We start from the raw sequence: 22519 nt of genomic DNA, 5'->3' as shown, positions 1-22519 counted from the left end.
GTATGCATTTGAACTCTTCTATACAAAAGTCTTTTGAGGTTTCTAAAGACAGTACTTTAAAATATGTTATGAAGAGCCCTCCAATTATCTTGAAAACTCTAGCTGCTAGTCCTTTAGTAGCAGCCTAAAATTGGCCTTGCTACTTTGAATTGTAACGAATAAAAAGAAAAAAAAAAAGTGGGCGTGGGGAAGGAGGGCGTGGCAGAATGTCCCAAAGCTCTGCAGGGCTTGGCTATAAGGAATTTAGAAATTTTGCTGGCAAAATTGGATATACTGCATGCATCTGCTGTTCTAAATGCATATACTCTTATAAACAAATAAGCTCATACTTCACGAATTGAAGAACCTTAAATTTGAAGCTAGTGAGGATGGTAAAATGATAATAAACTCAGATTTTTTTTTTTTTTTTTAATCAACCCTACTTTTCCTTTCAAAAGGAGCAACAAGGACTATTCCCCTCTGCTATTTTCCCCAGCTGATGTACAACCTTTCAGTAGCCTGGTGTATGCATTGGGCCTTCAAACACTGCCAGTGAGGCACAGTGTGTTTTGTTTTTATGGCTCACTGATTAAAAACAAATTCTCATTTTAAAGAACTGTCCCTAATATTTGTAACAAAAGTGTGAAAGAGCACTTTTCACTATGCTTTGGTTCCAGCTTGGTGGGGCAAAAAAATCCCTGTTCCTGAGAAAGACCTCAGTAGCACTCATCTTTTCAACAGTGTGGTTACAGAGCTGAACTATAATAACCGAAGAACTCCATTAGGTCTCTTTTCAGACAATCTTTCCCAACAGAATCTTCAGAAACAAATTAATATTGTATGTCAGACCTATTGCCATAGAAGTATACAGAAAAAATATACTAGTGAAACAGCACAAATTACTAGATATAAGCACAGCTCCTTAGTTTCATGACTGTTTGCATCAGATAGGTGTTTCTAGTGCTTCCAGCTTTTCAATACATTAATTGGTTATTTTTTAAAATTTTTCTGTTACATCTTGGGGATTGCCAAAGTATAAGGTGTTATAATGCATTATTTCCTACAAATGAAAATCTTTTTTTCCCTGGAAACTACTACTGCGTTCAGTGTTTTCCACATAGGGATTCATTTCCAGAGAAATACTATTAGTAGTTCTTCAAATACAAAGCACCTGTGTCCCTTATTCTATGATTTTACCATAGGTTAGAGCACATAATTCATATACAGTAAGCTTTTCATAAACTTTGTGATCTGAAAGCTTTTTTCCATTTTCTAAAGTGCATTTTCTGAACTGATGCTCTATGCTAAATTAATACACTAAAATAAAAAAAACAAATAATTAAAAAAGGACTAAAAAAATCCCAAAAAAACCCAAACCCTGCCCTTTGCTCCAGTTTATATTCGTTATTTTGGTACAGGGAAGGAAAGGGAGGGAGCGTAAAGGGCAAAGAAGAAATTCTAGCTTGTCTCAGGTTGGTCTCTAGGACATTTTACTAGTGTCTTCTGCCTGCTGCCTTCTTTTGCAGCAGTTTTGCTTCCACCATTATATTCTATCATTATACTGTATTTTTTTTTCTGCAATGCTTCAGTGTCAAGAGATGATAGATGAATTCTCACAGAAGGAGCAGAGACACAGGAAAAACTAAGGAGATAAAAGGTCTTAATCATTGGACCCAATTCTTCTTTCAGATAAGTGTATACAGTTTTCACTTATTTAAGTGGTCTATATATTTATTTTTGTGTGTGTGTGTATATATATATATCTAAAAAGCTAATTTTGGCACACACAATCCATAGGCAGTCTAGGTAGCCAAAGCATCACTTACTACTTGAACAGTAATGAAAAATCCATGTGTATCATGTAAAAGAATCCCTAGTTCAGACCTTTAGATGTTTCAGAGCGTTAGTTCTAACTTCTTAGCATCTAGGTATTTTTGTGCATAGGCAATGAGTAACTGCTCACTCATTTTCAGTAACTGCCTTTAGAGCTGCCTAGGTTAAAAGAGGGCTACGTGAGAAATTCCGAATGAACAGGAGTTTTTGTAAGTGTAGAGATTTGTCCTGTGGTTTCTTGGATTTCAAGGAGGAGGCTACGTAAAGCGCACTAAAATTTCCACCCTACATTTTTCGCTTTTGCTTCCTATAACCAAGAGTAATTTTTTAAATACTCAGTCTGTTATGTTCCCTTAAAAGATTCCCTGATGTTAGTTAGCTCTATTGCTGAACGTGAGACAGAATGTATTATGAATATGATTTTTGTAATTAGTAGCCCTTATCAATATTTCAAATATCAGTGGCTCCTTAGGAGTTCAGAGGTGTGACCATGCTGCAGATCACCTGTAGAAGCAAGGCTAGAATCCAAATTCTGCTTGTTCTGAAAGTACAAGACTTGCTTTTGGTGTCATGTAGAATTCTAATTACCTGGTAACATTTTTGGGACCTGCAATACACTATTCAGCTATTCTATTTCTCCTATAACTCTCTCTCAGTTCATATGACTGTAGACTACTGGCATAAATATACGTTTGAAGAGATGTATCCTAGGTTTTGTTCTTCATGCTGCATGTATGCAGTTGGTTGTCTTTTGAGCAGTGCCTATACATTCATGGATCATTACACCTGCACGGATTGAATAACAACATTTCTTATTCCAGAGAAAGTTTACTACCCATCTCTTGCTGTTTTTCTGATCACTGGAGCAACAGAAAAGACACAATCTCCCACACAGCCTCCAAAAAGTCATGCAGAAGTTAAATACGGAATTAATGCTTATCTGCAGATGAAATGGAAAACTGGTTGGGTAACTTAGATCTACTCTTGTAATACTTTACTTCTGACTTAAAATTGCTTTAGCCTTCTGTGTTCATTGTCAGTCCAGCTTCTAGGGAGGTAGGAGACGTACTTCTTATCTTTTTCTTTCTTTTCTAAGCAGCATCTGTTTTTGTGTAATGAAGCTATGTGGATTCTGGCTAAAAAGTAATACTTAAACAGAAAATCATTCAGGTATAAGCCGAGTAAGTCCCTGCCCCCTTCACTTTGACTTTAGAACAGCAATTCCTGTGATAAATGGTAAGGCTTATTTGTTGTTCTGCCTCCCTACGCCTTTCACAAGTGTACTCCTGACAGACAAGAAAATGGCACGCGCTAATGCCGAGTTGTCCAAGCTGCTGTTGGCAAGACCAGACCTTACACAGAGGTCAGTTTCCGGTAATTTTTTTAAAAAGTACGTACTGGAAGGAGTTGGGAATCGGTGGACAAAATGGAAGCAAAGCATAGAGAAGGACAATAATTGAAATTGAGCTGGAAAACAGTGGACAGAGAAGAGCACAGGGAACAAATTATAATGGAAGCAATTGCAGTAAATGTAATGGCACTTGGAATATTTTAGTTGATATCACTGATTATTATTTTTTACTATTTATTCTATTAACACTTTTACAAAGTAGCATCTACGCCTATGGGAGCTGTTGACAAACAAGTATCGTAAGAGATTAAACATCACAAATACGGTAAGTTCTGATGTGTTCTGAGGCTCTGCAGAATCTGCTGTGGACAGCAACTGCAAGACATAAGCTGGTGCATGTAGTGATCATGAAGTAGATTGACAGAGGTGGTGTTCGTAACGATATTTAGCTTCACTCTTGTTTTGCCCCGTAAAGCCATGTGACCTACTCCTAGCCTGGTTTCATAGGGAAAACAGGCCTATAGATAATCCCTGTGTGCATACCTACTTGTTCCCCTTCCTCTCTTTCCCCACTAGCTTTAGAACCAGTTGGTTCATTTCAAGTAAAATCAGCTGAGAGTAATACTATAATGAAATGGTGTTAGTTGAAAACAGGAAGCCAAGATGAGACTACCTCCTGTTATTCTCCCCCTATGCAAAGGTGGCATCACAAACAAAAGCAGACTGTGACATCAGATAACTGCATACTGGATAGACATTATGAATGCTACTTTTACAGACAAAAAACATAAATCAGAACTTACACTTTCTTAGACATCTGCAAATCCAACAGTCACAAAGCTATTGAATATAAAGTGGTGTTGATTCTACTAGTTGTAGAACAAGTTGTTTTCTTAAAATCAGTAAATTGAGAATTTTCTACCAAATTATTGTTTTGCATGAGACTGAATCCGACAGGATAAAAGCAGCTACGTTGAAAGGAAGCTCCTAAAATTTACAAAATCATCATCTTTGAAGGAGCCCTCCAAAACCAAAAATTGAAGTAGTAGGTTAAGATGAGAAGCCCAAGCTAACATAAATAACACTGAAGCTAAGCAGAAAAAATGAGAAGTCTGATTTTTTATTTCCCTAGTCCCCAGCATTATAGTCAACACTGCTGCCATTATATTTCAGCTTGGTCTAAGGTTCCTGTTTTCCAAAAAAAAAAAAAAAAAGGCTTTAAAACTACTAGAAGCTTGCATGATAAGTGTGAGAGACTGAGGACAGCCATAACCTCTGTGAGAAAAAAAAGGAAGAGCTGAAAAATTTCAGTGGCTGGGAATGGACAGATCATCTGAACAAATGAGCGGAAGGAGCAGAGGGCAGAACAGTTGAAGTAGAAAAACAGCTGTTCCTTCCCAAAAGGAAGCTACTGATGAAAGCAAAAATCTTTATGTCGCTGGTATCAAAAGCGTTGCTCTACTGAGACAAATAGGGAAGCACTAAAATCAAGCCCTAGTTAAAAAAAAGTTGATTCTGAGCTTTCCTGTGGAACAGCAGGACCTAAATCCAATTGACTGTAAATACTATTTAAAAACTTCTGGGTTCATATACAGAGGAAGAGAGTGAGCACTGAACCTGATGAGGAATAGATCCCATTACGATGGAGTCATAGCTCAGTTTTTTGTCTCAGATTTCAGAGACAAAGACAAAATCATAAAGGCTGCTAGAACTAAGACATTTCCTCAGAGAGAAAATTCTTTTCTTTCCAGACATACGCCTGATCACACAGGCAAAACAGAGGGAAGAGAATGTGATTAAGAGGATTCTCCACCAGAAGAAAGGAAAGCTGCTGGCTGAGTCGCACACAGCATCCTACCCTTGTTTTGGGACAAGTCTTCAGCTACGAAGCTGCTGAAGTCACAATGAAACAAGTGTAAGATAACAAATTGCTCTGCAGTTGTAACCCTGAGAGGCTTTGTCTCCATGTTACTCTGCTCCTCTAATACCATACAAGGCAATCATGTCAAATGTTCTTGAGAGGATGCTCTTCTTGTATGTAAGCCTGTAACTTGTTTCTGAACACAAATATGGATTCTCTTTTGTACCCCTTACAGACACATTGAAAGACGCTCTGTGAAATGCATGCATAGTGTAGAAAATGTTCTAGAATACTCTGGTATTGTAGTATTTTGCAGTTAAATTCAGATTTAGTTTTTCAAGATGAATTACATACAAAAATAAATCATAGTTTGCCCAGCAAACCCGTACTATTATTTATGAAAGTATTTTGGATTGTCCCTACATTTTCCTTTTTTGGTGTGAGAAGGATTCATTTTTTAATTAATTATGTGAAACTGTATTGTAGAAATTATGTCTAGGGAAGCTAAGCACTTTGGCCTCTATGTGGGGAATAGGTGGAGTATTGGACATTTTGGGTGGAAAAAAGTTTGAGGTTGGGAGAGAAAAATATATCAGATGAGTATTTCTGCTAGCATTATCAACTGTTGTGCTTGTAACGATGGCATTCAAACCATCACTGCTAAACCTATGTCTTAATACTTAAAAAAGCCCCACTTTAACACTAAAACCACTAATGTGAGGTGGTTACCTAAATGTAAAAAAACAGCTAGAGATAATGCTCTGTAGTGGCTACTTTGATACAGCTCATTGGGGTTACCACAGGTAGGTGCACCGAAGTAGAAATACCAGTACCTCATTTTCTTTCTCATGAGCCCCCTTTTGAGCCATCTCTTTGAGGAACTAAATATTTTAACACTCTTACTGCTATGCATCATCTTCAGCCTTCAGATCATTTTTGTGGTTCTCTTCTGCACCCTAATTTTTCAGTATTGTGGGAAATACGGGTCGAAGAGACTGGAAATGGTGTTCCACTGCTGGTTTTACGAAAGCTATCTTCAGAGGTAATACCACACCTGTGCACATGCTCGCTAATCCCTGGTTTATGCAGGCAAAGAATGCACTAGCTTTTTTTGTTGCAGCAATATTCATGTTGCATGGCTTTACCGTTACAGCCCCAAATCCTTTCAAAGGTGCTGGTTTCCAGGACGGAGTATGTCCTGGAAGTATGTCCCTTTCTGTATTGCAGGCAGGGGCCACGTTCCTTGTTCATAAATGTGTAATTTCCAATCTGGCTGTATTAATGCCTCGTGTGGCCCAGTTTAGCAAGTAATTTGGATCACTCCGAGAGATCTTCTGTCATTATTATTTATATTCCACCCATCTTTTTGTCCTTTGCAGATCTTATAAGCAACGACGTAATTATTTTGAGGTTACCGATAAAAAAGGCTGAATTACTTGAAGTGCGATCACCACACCTGCAAAGCGGTAGCGCACCCTCTGGGACGCGGGCCGCCTGCCTGGCCTCCCACCCGGCCAGCGGCGCGGCTCCCGGGAACGGGTCCCTTCGGAGCGGAGGCCCCAGGGAGCCGAGTTGCGCTTGTGAGTTTTCACAGCCTGGCTGAGATCACCGACATCCCGGCAAGCTGTAAGACACACGGTAAGGAGTTCAGAGAAGGAAGGTGTTCAGGTGTGTTGAGTAGCGTACGTCTGAATTCAGCAGGCTGGCGGACCCGAGACCCTGCCTCGCAGAGCCGCGGCAGCTGGGCTGACTTCAGCGCGTCTCGACTAAGTTTTTCTGCTGGTGAAACATTCGCCTACGGAGAAACGCGGCGTTTGCGGGGGTGCCCCCCACCAGGCCGCGGAGGGCCGGCACCGCCCGGGCCTGCCGGCTGCCCGCTGCCCTCGTCGCCGCTTGCGGCGCTCCGGGCGGGCGGCCGCTCCCCGCGGCCCTCGTGCGGGGCCGAGCTGAGGCCGCTGCGGGACCTGCCCCGCCGCCCGGCCCCGCCCCGCCCCGCCCCGGCGCTCCCCGCCCCGCGGAGCCGGTCCCGTGGAGGGGCGGCCGCGGGGGTGCGCGGGGCGGGGACTGCCGCCGCCTGCTCCCAGTGAGCTCATCCCGCCGACGCGCCTGGCTGGCCGCGGAGGAGCCCTGTCTGGGCCGCGCCGCGCCGCAGGAGCCCCTGGGCGAGGGGGGCCGGGCCCCGCGGGCGGAGGTAAGCCCTCCCTCCTCCCCGCCGGTGGTGCGGGGCGCGCCCTTCGCCCGGCCTCTCCGCAGGGCTGCGCGGGGGCTCGGCGGGAGCGGAGGCGCGAGCGAAACTTTCTGGCCGAGGAGCGTGTACGGGCATGCCGGGCCGCCGCGCCCGGCGGGCACGGGGCGGGGGCCGAGGCGGCCGGCGGGGTGGCGGGGCTGAGGCGGCGCCCGCCCCCGTGCCGGCGCGGCGGGGCCTGGGCCGTGGCCGTGGCCGGCACAGGTGGGGGCAGGGCAGGGCGGAGCGCGGAAAGGCGCGGCCCGGGGCGGCCGAGGAGGCCGGCGGGCCCGCAGGCGGCCGGCGGGGGCTGGCCGGGGCCGGGGGGCCCGGGGCCGGCGGGGCGGGCTGGACTGGACTGGAGGAGGCGCTCCCCGGGCGCTCCCGCAGGGGCGAGGCCTGGAGCTGTCTGCGCGGCCGGGATTTCCGCCTCCCCGGCACATACTTTCACGTTCCTGTGACGAGTAGGGTTTTCATTCCTGTGCTAGTAGAGATTCTGGAAAAAAACCCCTTGCTTTCAGGAAAACTTGATTTCCTTGTGGGTACTTGTTTTTGATAGTCAAATGTGAAGAAGACCCTGCTAAGAACAGGAAGCGTGCCACGATTGTCTCATTAATAGCGCGGCGCTGAAGTTAAGGAGTACGGCAGGGGCAGCCGTGCGTCGTTGGGTCGGGCGGCTGCTCTGCGGGAGGCGTTCTGGGCAGGGGTGGCAAGAAGGAGGTGCTCAGCTGTTTGCCTTTTGCGACTGGGAGGGATGGTATGGGGGCATGAGTGTACCCACTGGTAATGACCTTCTTTTGACTACTGAAATAGAAGGTCGTGCCCTCGTGGTCATCCGTGTTGCCTGCTGTGATCTCAAGAATAAAATGATAAAACGATAATTTGACTTGTCTTTTAACATGTGAGTTACTAATAATGCGTAGTAACTGTGTATTTTATCATCTACTTTCTAAAGCTTTCTGATTTTTCAGTAGTGTTATTTCAATTACTTGTTTGCCCTAGCCTCATAGTGCGTATTTATTGGATAGAGAGTAAACTGGCTCCTGAATGATTGTTTTCAAAAACAGAATGTAACTGGAGATGTCTTTCTGTGGGGATGAGCCTCAGGGGGAGAAACGGGGGTGTAGATCCACTTCAGTGTGATGCTGAGTGGGTTCCCTCGACCCTGCTCTCAGCTTTGTACCCACCTCCTTTTCCCCCTTTGTGGCAACGTGAAAGTAGCACTCGTCTGGTCTGCTTCAGAGGTTGTGTTTTCTGACTGATGAAGCAAATGCTGCTTTGTCATTTGGAAAGCTAACAGTTGGGGATGTGGGAGGTTTGCTTTGGGCTTCTGTGATTGCTGGGTGTGAAACAGTTTGCAAGAGGTGTACTGGTGTAGAGTATGTTAAATGTTTTACTCATCCAGGCTACTTCAGAGTTTTGCAGGATTATTCAGTGCATGTGAAAGTCCTATGTTAGCTCATATTTTTGGTAGCTGTTGCTTAAAAATAGCCTGATGCTTATAAAATTAAAAATACCAGGGAATAAGGGAAATAAATGTGATACCTTGGATCCTACAGAATTTCCTCCCACTGTAGTTTGATATGCAGCTGCCAAAAATGAACCTTTGCCATTTGTTCTGATCTGACAGTTAAGTGCTGAAAAAATAGTATTTTGTTATTAAATAATGCTAGTAAACAAAGTAAGTGCAAATGCAATTTCTTTTTGCTATTGCTAGGGCAGTGTATTTAGAGCTTCATTTACATGGATGCTCAGAAGTGCTGGTTGTTTTGCTTTCTCAGTTTAGCTAACCATTGGAATGTCCAAATGGTGATGAATTATGTCTACTTTAGAGCCAAAACATATTTGGTTCATGGCCAGAGTTGCTCAGCTTCCCGTAACAGTTTGTAGGAAAAAGACATTTTGTGTGTCTAACCACAGTCCTGAAGTCGATGCCATAGCAACTTTGTGACCTGAGTATATACTTTTGAAGACAGCTAAGCAGTCTTGGCAGAGGTGTTCTGTTTTTCTTTAGCTGAACTTCTTACTGTCGTCAAGATTAAACTTTTCTTTGAAGATGAAAGGTTTATCAGCAAGCCTTCCAACTCTTGTGTGTCTAAGAACATCAACCTGATCTGTTGGTTATTTGTAATGACACCCATAAATATCTGTAAGTTGAAATTTATATTAATGGTTTTAAAATTAAGATTTTTCTGTAGACATGCTGTTTTAACTGAAAATTGGTATTTCAAGCTCTATCAGGAGTTAGATGGTCATGTTTTCCAGAAAAACAAAGGAAGGTCAGCTTTGGGTTTTGTGTGTGGGTAAGGTTTGAGAAAACTGGGTTAGTTCATGTCTTTTGGTTGCTTTAAGCTCCCAAGACTGAACATGGAGGTTGGAGAGTTTATTTATCACAAAGCTGTGGCAATGGAAAAAGAAAAAAGCATGTGGCCTAACAAATGTATAAGGTCTTATTTTTTAAAAGTATGTTTGTGCGTAGGAGGCACCACTGTTAGAAAACTGACTTCTGAATAATAAGTAAGGCATAGTATAACAACACCAAACTGAAAAAAAACCAAAAGCAAGCACTGAAACAGTCCATGATCCTCACTGCATTTGGTTTTGTATTTAACTTGAGTTTGAAAAGTGCCTTGTGTTTTTTTTTTTTAAAAAAAAAGAGAAAGAAGGAAAAAAAAAAAAAAGACATTTGTTTTGGTGGAGCCTTAAACTCTCTGGTCTTGTCCTGAAGGGAAGTAACTAAAGGGATCAGTTGCTCATGAATGCAGAATATCTGTTGTGTGGCCTAATATTAATGTGTCTACTTCCTATGCTATTTCTTACTACCTTCTCCTTTTAAAATTCATTGTTTAGCATGATTGATTAAATCCTTTAGTATTCATTGTATTTAGGAAATTCTATAAGGATATTTCAGCATGCTTACCTGATCAGATTATTTATCTAAGTATAAAATATACTATAGAGATCATGAGAAGCTCTCTATTCTGTATTCAGTCTCAGCATATATCTTTAAGAGTCTACTGTAGCGTACCTTTTCTGCTTACTTAGGATGGAGACGATTTTAAGTAGGGAGAGTCTGAACTGGAACACACGTTTTCTGCCATTCAGTTTTGTGCTTCAGCAAAATAGCGTGCCTTTGATCTCCTTATCATAGCTAAAATGTCCTGTTGCTTCCCCTGCCCCACGCCCCTGTCTTTCAGCTTCATAAAGAGACTAATCTTATGCAGAGTTTGCTTTGTAGTTATTTTGCGTTTCTGTGCTGTATAGGTGACACGTCACTGTACAGACTTCTTTTTCATCCATCCTTTTTGCTCCTGCATCTTGAAATATATGGATTGTAGTTCACGTTGATGTAATGACGTTAACTTTGTCAAGTCCTGTTTCTCTTGCCGTGTTTTGGGAATCCTCTTGTTGTTTCCTCCCCACCACTCACTGAGAGGAGGCCTGTTAAGCTATAGGCTTAATCTCTAAAGGCACTTTGGTACTGGAATATTAAACTTTGCCGTATCTTAACTTCAGTGCTTGGCCTCCTTGTGTAATGTATGGAGACGCTCCTGTGCCTAAGTAATATTTGTAAAAGTCTGGAATCAGAAGGCCAGGTATAACTGGTATAACTCTATTAGAGTTATTTCTCCATTGTGTGACCAGGAGTAGTTGCTGGAATATGTGCTTTATTTCCTGAGGCAGTGCCATCTCCAATTTAGTATTTCACTTATCTTCTTTTCTCTTCTTGATCTGGAATAATAATTTCTAATGAGGGTGCCAATTTGAGAACAGAAGTTCCGCTAGCTTGTTGGATGAAACACCTTGCAGATCAGCCAACTGGCCGGATTTGAAGTGTCTCCTCATTGGTGTCTTGTCGAGTGGGATTCTTAAGCGTTTGCAGAGAACAGTTTGCTAGATTTCATAGACTATATAATGCTTTCAGCATGAGACTCTCGCTGGGTCTTAAACGGGGATCAGTTCAGTGATACCAGTGAATGAGTTCTTTGCATAGCTGTTAGCAGAAATTTAGAAATCTTTGAGGTCAAATCAAGAGCTGCTTTTAGGATCTTGATGTTGTTGAAGTTGGTGACAATGCTTAATAAATTATTGCACATTTGACCTTTTTCTGTAAATACTCTGTGTCAGCAGGTGTAGGGGTTACGGTTTTTTAGTGTTTGCGTGGTGACTCATTTGGTGAAGCACTGCTTTGTGGAGTATTTCTCAGGCACTTCTGCAATCCAGATGATCAAAATGATTTTGGGAGTAGGGCTGATCCTGAAGCCATCTAGTTCTTCCTCATGTGCCTTGGTGAATTCAGCTATATCTAGACGTGTATGAAGTTGGAAAACTGGATGCAACTTAGAGTTCTAGTGATCTTAAATTTTGTAACCATGGAAGGTACAAAGCTACAGATTATGTATTTTGAATCTCTCTGTGCATTTTTTTTATCAGCTGCCTTAAATCCATGGTCTTGCTTTAAAGTTAGAACTTGTGAATTATCAATAAATGCAGATTTCCATGTTTTAGATTTCTAAAATACAGGGTGGTGGTAAAAGAGAAAAAACTCCATAGCCTACGGTAGAATTGTTCAGAGTCTCATTTTGTTTTGCAGTAGAATTTCCCCTCTGATTAATGATCCAAGTATTACTCAAATTTAACACCTTTTTTTAAAAAAAAAGCTGCGTTGTATTCCAGCATTGTAAGAATTAACCTATCAAAGAAAAACGTGCAAGGTGAGTGTGTGACATGCTCTGCATTGCGTGGGAAGTGAAATAGCTGTGCTGATGGAGTAGGAATGGCCTGTGTGGGTGGTCTCAAGAGGAGCCACGTTGGGAAGTGCATCTTGGGACAGTGGTGGTGTGTGAGTCTGCGAGTTCATGGCTGGAGTCAGTACCTTGAATGTTGAACCTCCTTCACTTCAAGTTGTTTCTTACCCTTTCCCTTCTACCTGCATTTTCCCCCTATCTAGCTCAGACAAATCTGTAATGAAAATATTCAAGAATTAGCATCTTTGTAACAAAGTCTGAAGACTTTGTAAGGAGTCTTTTTGGCTTAATCCAAGCTACTACTGTGGTCAGTCCTCTAATTCAGATAGCAAAGCACGCTTGGCCGTGTTGGGGAGCCTTGGCTTCTGGTTGAACTTCTGATTTCCTCTGTAAAGGTCACTCACTTTTACATACTTCTGTTGAATTAGCAACTGTGATTAGTGCTTGTGTTATCTGGACCTAGCAGCATATAAAGTGCAATTTCAGAAATGTGTAGGGCGAAAGAGTGAGGGGCTGCTACTTTGCTGCATATTTCATATATTTGATAATTAACAGCTTTAAAAACAAAGGTGCCTGCAAAATGTTTGCTGCATTGCATTGAAGTTACGTATATGGTGTGGGTTGGTTTTTTTGTTTTGTTTTTGGTTTGTTGGTAGGGTTTTTGTTGGGTTTGTTGTTTTTTGTTTTGGCTTTTTTTTTTTTTAAAGACTTGATCTTAGTCTTGGTTAAATTTAGATCCAGCAGGAGAGAAGCTGGAACTTGTTAGCAACACAGGAAACGCCCTGAAAGAAAGTTTTTGATGTGTATGTTTGTGTGTAAATGTGAACTCTGCAGCTGTATGGCTGGAGTTAGACTGTGGGGAGCTCTGTTCAGTTTAGAATAGTTTTGCATCTTTAAATGTTGATTAGGTTCTAGTGGAACTTCACTGCCATGTACTTAATACAATTGTCTATTAATTATTAAATGTGTGACTTGTCAAAAGCTGGTAGTTTTAAGCCAAATTCAAAGCTATTACACTTAAAATAGCTGAGGTGTTTAATTGCTGAAAAGACAGAGTCCAGATTAAACTGCTTCAGCTTTGTTTTAGCTGGAAAAATATTAGAATTTGAGTAGTCTAAAGGTTGTGCTTTTCTTCTTTCTTACAATGAAACTAATCCATTTCTTTCTTAACAGATGTCCTTTCCTTAGAATCTATATTTCTGACCATACTTTAACAAGTAAGGATTTGAACAATATACAAGTAAGAATAAATAGAAGCAAAATAATGACCTTTGCTTTTTGAAACTTAAATGAGATGGAAGTTGCTCGAGAGAGTAATGTGTGGGTTGCTTTTGGTTTGGGCTTGGTTTTTTGCCTTTTTTGTGGTGTTTTTTTTTTGTTTTGTTGGTTTTTTGTTGTTTTTGAACAAGAATGACAAAACACAAAATATTCTTAATGTGAATTTTGGAGGGAGTATGGTTTTGTGTTTTACACCAGAAGTGCTTTTGAGTTGAGTTGATTATTTAGTTAATATGCTTCAAGGTCTGTTTTATACTGGGCTAAATTCCCATTGAGGTCACAAATGGATTTTTTTTTTTGTGTTAGTGAGGACTGAGTTCCTGGATTTTTCTACAATATTTGCCAGAAACTGAAAGTTTGAAAAGAAAGAGGGAGGAATATTACTGCCACAAAGTGTAGACATGGTTTGCTATGACAAAGTAAAATTTTCAGCACTTTCCAACTACTGATACAGAATCTTTGTGTCCATGCAAGAATTGCTTTGAAAAGTTCAAGAGACAATGAAGAGACATCAGGGAAAAACTTTGCTTTATCCTTAGATAAATTATACTTGGCAAAGGTAGAATGGAGTATAGGAATATTGTGCCTTCTAGCATGATGTACCAAACTAATGTACAGTTTCAGAATTCACTGATATATTTAAAACTCTGGGAATACCGAGCTGGCGTGTATGGAGTTTTTGTTTATTCTCTAAGCTATTTTTTGTGTCACTGTGGTACATTACCAGATGTATTCTCTGTAAGTTTGCAGTAAGTCAATCAATGAGTGACGGGAGCACTTTATAGAAAGTTCTGCGCTCATTCAGAGGTACATGGGCATGTTTTGAAAGTGGGGAAAAACAAATCTAATAAATGTAGGGTTTTTTTTTTTCCCTGACCAAAAACGCTAGACTTTGTCTTTAAAAAGAGGACAAAATTGACATTGTCATTTTGTTCTGCTAGAGTTCAAAGCTTTGTAGAAGTTTGCACCAGACACCAGAGGAATATACTGAATGGTTTGTTAGAGAGGACTTTTTTCTTCTTTTGTTTCTCCACGCCCTCCTCCCTGCCCCATGCTTGCGCAGAGAATTCTTCCAAGGCTCTTGCATCCTCTGCAGCAGTGTGTACCACCAGAGTTGCATCTTGGATCACACTGGGGAAATGGGCTTCTTGAGAGAGCTCATTTTATTAGCAAAGTGTTCCAAGAATCTGGCTAACTGGCATCTGAGAAATTTAACACTGTTCCTCAATCTGGTAGAAACAAGATTGTTTTCTTCCTATTTTCATCATGTCTGCTAATAGCCGTGCTTGAGCCTCCTTTCTTCAATTCTTAGTTTTCCCTAGGAGAAAAATTGAATTTTGTTTCTTTGCAGTTTTTCTTCTGTTCCCAGGATTTTGAGCTAAGTGAGTTCTTGTTGGTGTTACATCTGTTCTCTTCATAAATCAGTGAACTCCGCTCATTTGATTTACATGGGACTTGCAAGCATCCCATTAACAGGTTAAGGTGAGGCAGTATATACTGTAAAACTGGCAACTTGTAAAGATTTACACAGACCTAAGATTTTAATGAATAATTAATTTTTTTGAAGGATACAAGTTTGTATTCCACTACTAGTTAAATTCTGTTATGAGGATTTAAATTTTTTTTTTGGACACTTGCCTGTGGAAGGAATGCTTTCTGGCATCTGAATTAGAGCCTTTAGCTTGGCTGTTTAATTACTGAAAGCAATAGGACAACTGTAAAATTTTAATAAATATGGGCTTGCCAGGTATTTCATATTTTTGGTAAGAGCATGTAGGATCTTGTCTACACCAGGGAGTTATTGCAGAATGAGGCAGGGTGTGAATGTGAAGCACTTTTCCCCTTGTATAGACAAGCCTTTAATTTTTCTTCAAGAGCAAACTCTGGGATGTTCCATGTATGTTCTTGTCCCTAGTTCGAGCTCTGTAGTGGACTTATGGCTGACAAAGAATAATACCTAAAGCATGTATCTAGTTCATGTGAATAATCTCATTGATTTCAGTGGTCTGTTTGTGTAAAAAGAGTACGCACATGCTGGGTTGTGGCAGGATTGGAGGGCTTGCTTGTAAGCCCGTTGTGGTAGATACTGCCTGTCCTAAATGTTCAAACAGAGCTTATTTTAATGCTGTAACAAGGTCTCTTGATGCTACTGCGTTGTACATTAAAATGAAAAGTGCTTTAACGGAAAAGGAATTGGAAGAATATGGATGTGAAGAGTGTTTCCTTGTAGTTTACACTGTAGAAGAATGCCTGAGTCTTGTCCATAAAATAGCATATTCAAGTAATTAAAAACGGAAGGTTTACATTTCACAAGAGGCAGAAAAAGGTAGCATCCCAGGAATTGAGGTGGGAAGTAGGGAGGGTAATATTTCTGCTTCGCCACATTTTGTGGGTGAGATTTCAGGAGATAGTTGAGCCAATCTAAGAGTTTGTTGTGATTCGAAGGAGTGGTTTTCCTTCCTTCTGTACCTGCCATGAGATCCTGCTCTTTTTCCTGTGTCATCTCTGTTGCTCATCTGACTCCGCAGTGCGGTTCAGTAAACCCGTAGAAAACTGTATCAGCGCTGGCACAATGCAGCAGGAATATACAGCTGACCCCTTTGGCCGTCTTGTAAAGGCTTGCCCCTTATGACCTTGAGCAAACTGGTTTTTGCTCCTCTTAAGTAAAATGGAAATAAGACTACTACCCTCCCCGCAGGCTGTTATGAGCTGTAATATGTTTTGAGATGCTCTGTGGAAGAAGAGGCAGTATATATAGATGCCTAAGATACATTCTGATTCACGTACCTTCTAGGTTACGTAACTTAAATGTCTAGTCTGTAGGCAGCCTCAAGAATGTTAATATTAGATTCCCAGGTTTGCTCATTTATTTTATCCATTTATTTTTATTTATTAGATTACTGCTTTATACCCTTCTGTGTGTGTGTGTGTAATTGTGCTAACGTGTCCTGGACAACGATAGCAATCCTGGTATGTTTGAGCCTTGTGTTCCTACTTACTTCCGCATTTTAGAGTCACTTAGGAGTTGCATCTTGCTTCCTTTTTGGGGGGGGGATGTGTTTGTTAACAGATCCATTTAGGCAGTTGCATTGTCTGAAGGAAATAACTCTCTCTGCACTGCATTTTTAATACAGGTTTCCCCGATTTTCTTGACTTGCCCTACTTGAGCAGGGGGGCTGGACCAAATGACCTCCAGAGGTCCCTTCCCATCTCAGCCATTCTGTTACTCTACCCTAATCAAAGAAGTCTTAATGAGTGTGGTTACTTTTTGTCATCATGGATACTTCAAGCTGTCGTTGCAGACATACCACTCTCCCTCCAGTAGTTGAGGCTGGAAGGTAGATATCCTAATGAAGAAAATACCAACATCAATTTGAAACCAGAGTGATATATTTTAAAAGTCACATTAAAACCTCCAAAAGGGCTTACTTAATAATAGATATGTTCATCTCTATTTTTAGGCCTGTGAAGCAGGAAGTATATAATGTGTCCTTGTATACAGAGTTTGGATGGAGCTCTGCATTTGATTTCTGGTAAAAGTGAGTGGCTGTGATTCCCAGCCATTTCAAAATCAGGCATTATGGAAAAGATACTGTCCCAGAATTTCTGAGGATAGGTGACATGGGGAATTAAAAATAGACTAGAACATGCACCTGTATTGGACATTGATGTCTAAAATAGAGACCTGTAGTGTTAGGAGAAAATTATTAGTAAAACAGGAGGAGGAGAGGGACCATTTTTGCTTTTTGAAAGGGAGGAAAATTCCATGAAAAAGCAGAGAATAAAATCCTGAAAATAATCTGGTAGGATGGATGAAGAATATAGGAGATTTGGATCCAGATGTGATAAGTAACTAAAACAGAAAAAAGCTTTGAGTTTTATCAGTACCATCTTACTGTCATTCAAGGAAATACAGCTGTCTATATTAGTGTGACCTTTTTAAAAAAAAAAAATCTCAGGCATACAAGATTCATTGGAAACTTGGAAAGTACTGTGGTAATGAAGAAGACACCTTTTCTGTGTTCTGGACATAATACTGACTTCGACAGCTTTGCTTTGTCTGTTGCTGGATTTCTCAAAGGGATCTTGTGTTGCGGTAGTGGGCCAGGGACAGTTAAGCTACAGGGACCTTGTCCCCTCCCTGAGCAGCAAAGCTGCACCGGGAGGAGCTCTGGGCCGGGAAGCGAGGTTGCTGTGGCTGTCACAGCTACGCCTGAGGGCTGCCGCCTGCGCTTACACCAGCAGAACCGCTCCCTCCCCGCTTTGCTTCACTCGGGTGGAAGGGTACTTCATTAACGCTGTTGATGGCCTTGCTGGTATAGTTCGCCTAATGTATCGGTAAAAGCATCCAGGAATAGACCCAGCTCTGGTTTCAATGCAGGAGTGAAAGTCGAACAGCGGGACGTCAGAGAAATGATGATGTACCAGCGCGGAGAAGCTGAAGGGAGCTGTATTGCTGCCTCCTCCATTTGTAGATTCATTTCAGTATTGTTTTCAAAGTTCAAATTCCTTAGCGGAGTGACTGTCAACTATCTCAAAATTTTTCTCCTCTTCTGAGAGATCTTCTTAGCATCTGTAGTGATCTCCCCTGCTGAGTTACCTGCAACCAGAGACAGGGCTGAAGACTCTGACAGGAAGAAACGGGCGATGACTTTTGGCAGGCGGTCTGCGGTGCAAATATGTATTCAGCAGTACTTTGACTGGTCCCCTTTCCTGTTGTTGTATAGAGTAATTCGGTGAGGAAGATCGTGTAAGCATTCGCATGCTTACTGCGAATTTGCTTTTCAATGGATGAAAGAAATGGTGGAAGAAGCCTTTGCTTCTAGATACTTAAGCATATATTTTCATATTATGTCCTAATATATTTTCCTTGAGTTATATGCATCATCTAATCAAATACTGCCAGGTTTCACTAGTGCCTGCTTTGGCTTGGTATCAAATAATTTTGTATAGCATTTGGAGGGAATTTGTTGTCTTTCTCTGAAAGGATCATCAGTTAGTCTGTTAAAATCCTTGGAATTGGAATTCAGTGATTTTTTTTTTTCCAAATGCGAAGTGGTACCACTGTCAGACTAGATACAGTAGATGCAGCAGGTGGCATTTTAGGTATACGAAAACATCCCCTTTTTAAAAATGTGACTGAAGACAGTCATGCTGCGTGTTTGTATGTAGTCTGGTGGTGGAATCATCTCATATTGAGGTATAGCAAAGTTTCTTCAAATCTGGAGCTGCCTAATGTTTTTTTTCCTTTGTTCTTATTTTGGTTGGCTGGTTTGTTATGTGTAGCTTTGTAGAGAAAAGAAGCAAATACGGAAGTTAATGTGTTTGTTGGACCACATGCTATTTTAATATGTCCAGAAGAGACCTGTGCTGTTAGATCACTTTGAAGTCACATTTTTTTGGATATTACCTAGAGTACTGTTTTGAGAACTGCCAATGTACTCCACTGAAATTCTCAAGATGTTACTCATTTTGGTCAGATCTAACTTTGGAAAAGATAGTCTGTGATTTTTTCTTTTTCTTTTTCTTTTTCTTTTTCTTTTTCTTTTTCTTTTTCTTTTTCTTTTTCTTTTTCTTTTTCTTTTTCTTTTTCTTTTTCTTTTTCTTTTTCTTTTTCTTTTTCTTTTTCTTTTTCTTTTTCTTTTTCTTTTTCTTTTTCTTTTTCTTTTTCTTTTTCTTTTTCTTTGAGGCTGATAAGAATTTGGTTGGTGTTCTTCGGACTGAAAAGGAACTGCTTTGCAAGATCTGAGTTACAAATACACATCTTAAATCTGAAGACAAGACTCCATGCAGGCACGTAAATGGATAGGTTTATGTAGGATTTTTTTATATATAGGATTTCTCATCTGCAGTATTTGGCAAGTTGAAAGTGTTAAGCAAGTTGAAAGTGAGACTTAATAACTTTATCCCCCTTGCTATTAGTTTAGCCTGATGTTTCCTTCTAATAAAGTATTTTATGATATTAAATCCCTTTACACGGGATAACTTCCTTCCCTTGAAGTTTTAAGGTGGTTGAAATAAATAGTAATTTATTTGTTTCTCTATGTGAGCTGTAGCCTAAAAGCCACAATAAACAAGCAGATGGTGGTTCGCCTGTCTCAGCTGCAGTAGTTCATTTGCTAAGCTTATGGATTTTAGTGATGCTTAGTAAGTCTGGGAAGGTTAAGTCATTAGTATTCAGCCTCAGTGGGTGGACCTTATAATCTTCTCACTAGTGACATATGAGGGCAATGTAGCCCTGGGCTACTCACCCATCATGTGACTGGAGAACTTGTCCATCCTTTGAGGGGAGTCTGAGTAGAAATGGTATGACTTAAACAAAACTGCGTTTTGGTTAAGCCAGTTCTGTCCTGGATTATGATAGTAGACAAATTTTGTATATGCTCTCTGATGAGGAAGCAGTGACCATCTTAAAAGAATGTCCTGTACCAAAAGTTGATGTTAATTCAACTGTCATGATGTCACTTTGCTGTGTGCTAAATGAAATTTGGTCTTTTTCTCCTATAGGGAGAGTATAAGAATTGCATGCATAGCTGGAGGAGACAGCCATGTGAGTTTTACAGCGTAGTGAATCCAGTATGCCAGGTAGTGTTTCTGAACCAGCTGTGGGATTACGTGGCCATGCAGACGTGAAACGAACTGTCATTGGGCTCAGAATTTCCATGTGAAGACATCATTCCTGGTGCTGTAGGAGAAACTGTATTTTTCCTTTTGCTGCAGCACAAAGAAGAGAGGATCCTGGGTCAGAAGTAGGTGTTGAAGTTTGTAGCCTGTCCTGTGGTAATAGATTTTTTGCAGAGTAGGTATTACTTGTGGTTATTGCTTGTCTTTAACACTAAAAGTCTTTGTTACATCTAGATTGATTTCTTCTGCTTCTTCCCCCACTTAACTTTTTAGACCGTGGTGATTCCTTAATAGTACATGTAGTTCAACAGGAGCAGAAGAAGCTTGCTTAAATACAAACTGCAAAGACTAACCCATACAGGCTGCCTGTTGAGCCTTTTTTTAGAAATGGGGGAACCCACAACTCTTCTAATCGATATACTGGAAACTGCATGATGCCTGAATAGTCCAGAGATCCAGTCTGTTAAAATGTTGGGGTCAATTAATGTAGATACCGATGTGCTATCTGTCCCCATTTTTACTTTGCTAGATCAATCCTGTTTTCGATTTTGTGGATCATGAAACAATGTCTGGAATTGCACCAGTATGGAGGAAGCAGGTTTAAACTGATGTAGAGTGGTGGGCCGAAGGAAAATGGTTTTGCCCACAAAGTTGTTTGAACTGCAGCCTGTATAATGTAAGGTGGATGCATTCTGCATTGCATTTACTTTTGGCTGTTGGGAGTGAATGGTTGTGTTGTTCTACAAGCAGCTTGTTGATGTCAATCTGGAAATTAGGACAGTATCTAGGACAGTTGAGAAACTGGAGACACATTTTATTTCTGTACTCCTCATCTTCCCTGCTTTCTGGAGAGGACGGTGCTGTCATAACCAAAGCATACAACTATTCAGTAAAATACAACTTGATTACTATGAGTTGGGTCAAGATTTTGGTTAACGTGATTTTTGTCTTCCGTTCATTTTCTGTATGCTAGTGAAGCTGAAATGGCAGTTTCTGACCTAGTTTTCATCTAGTTTTAGGCTCTCGATTTTCTGCTAACATAGTGTGTGCAGGGTGTCACCTCTGCCAGCTGGAAAGTGATGAGTTTTCTTGCCTAGTGTTTTGACCCTTTCATAATTGATTTTAAAGTAGGGGGTTTGTCACTTTTTCTGTGTTTAACATGGGAGGATGGAGAGAGATGGGATGAAAGTGGCCATTATGACAAAGGCAAGAAAAAATACATCTGTGGTTATATTTCATTTTACTTTGCTCAATCCTGCCTCACTGCAAGCTATGTCTGGGACATCCACTGGTTCCTAGGGATTGCTGGCTGGGATGCTCATAACGGTGTTTCCTCAGGACTTTCTTTTAAACCTTGTGACCTTATTTCACTCTAGAACGCCTCTCTAAATACTGACCTTCCACGTAGAGCAGGGCCAGCTTTGTTTTTTAAACCTTTTTATTGAAGTGAGGATTATTGCTGAAGACAAGTAGCAAGCAGTCTTCCTCTTACCCGCGCTTCATTATTCTGCTCTCACCACACCACCCACCTCCTTCTTGCCCCTGAAGCAAAAACTTACATGGCGGCATAATCTATGTACACTGATCCGTGTCTTGCAAGGAGAGGAAAGATAATTCATTGAATCTAGAAATAAAAGGCAGTGGAATGATAGAGGGTAATTTACTTCTGTGATACCTAAAGATAAAATTGAAGGGAGAAAACAGCCCTGGTGAGAGTGGAGTTAGGCTAAATGAGATGAGACTAGGAGAGCACAGTTTGGTAGTATCTTGTAAATGACAAGAGCTAGAGGGGTGAGGTTCAGAAAGAAGCCTAAATAGCAAGGATAAATTTGATAAATGCAGTAGGGAGGAGAAGCAGGGGTTTGGGGGCGTTTGTCTGTTTGGGTTTGGTTTGGTTTGGTTTTTTTTGTAAGTCATGACGGAAGAAACAGGAAATTCTGTAGAAAATGGTAGAAGGCTATGGTCTTGGCATTTTCTCTGGAGGGACTCAGCAGAATGGGAAGAGAAAGGAAAAAATAAATTTGTCTACACCTCATCTGTGGTCAGATATTTTTCATATAAGAAACAGTTGCAAATCTTTAAGATTTTATGGCTCCTCTGTTGACAGCTGCTGCTCTTTTTCCGCAAGGTAGACAGGCAAAAAAGACTCAACTGATGATTCTTCATCCACATCGTTGCTGAATCGTTCAGATTAGTTCAAACAGGTGCTTATGACCTTTCAAGTTAATATTTCTGACTTGTGAGTGCTCTTCATCTGCTTCAGTGCAAGATCAGTTTCTTCAGCGCTTCAGAGTAGTAACAAGTAGCTGGGGAACAGTAATCTTTAAAACTGATAAACAGTCATTTCTGCAGTATCTGGCACCTGACCAAGAATTTTTGGACAGCAGTCAAGTGAAGAGACCGTCTTTTCCCGTGTTGGCAGTCCTTACAGACACTGGCCAAAATAATTGGCGATAGGGCGCAAGAGTAGCATAGCAGAAAACTGGGTGATTGCAGGATGGAATAGGTACATCTGTGACATCGGGGCAGTCAAATCTAAAACCAGACTGGTGGGAAAAAAGCTACTGCAAAAGCACATTCTAATAGCTACCATGATAATGAGGTTTTTCTCACGCTTCCTC

General features: G+C 40.9%; 1 protein-coding gene across 1 annotated transcript in view; it reads left to right on the top strand.

Annotated features, from left to right (window-relative positions):
* The first annotated feature begins 7089 nt into the window (after nucleotides 1–7089).
* The window catches only part of TANC1 (tetratricopeptide repeat, ankyrin repeat and coiled-coil containing 1), a 100259-nt gene continuing 84829 nt past the window's right edge, over nucleotides 7090–22519 (top strand). The window contains exon 1 of the mRNA XM_075152602.1: nucleotides 7090–7215. The gene's annotated coding sequence lies outside the window, so the exon portion shown is untranslated. The remainder of the gene's footprint in view (nucleotides 7216–22519) is intronic.

The sequence above is a fragment of the Calonectris borealis genome, chromosome 6, assembly GCF_964195595.1.
Source record: "Calonectris borealis chromosome 6, bCalBor7.hap1.2, whole genome shotgun sequence".
Classification (NCBI taxonomy): Eukaryota; Metazoa; Chordata; class Aves; order Procellariiformes; family Procellariidae; genus Calonectris; species Calonectris borealis.
The sequence above is the reverse complement of the archived record's forward strand: the minus strand, read 5'-3'. Positions and strand labels throughout refer to the sequence as shown.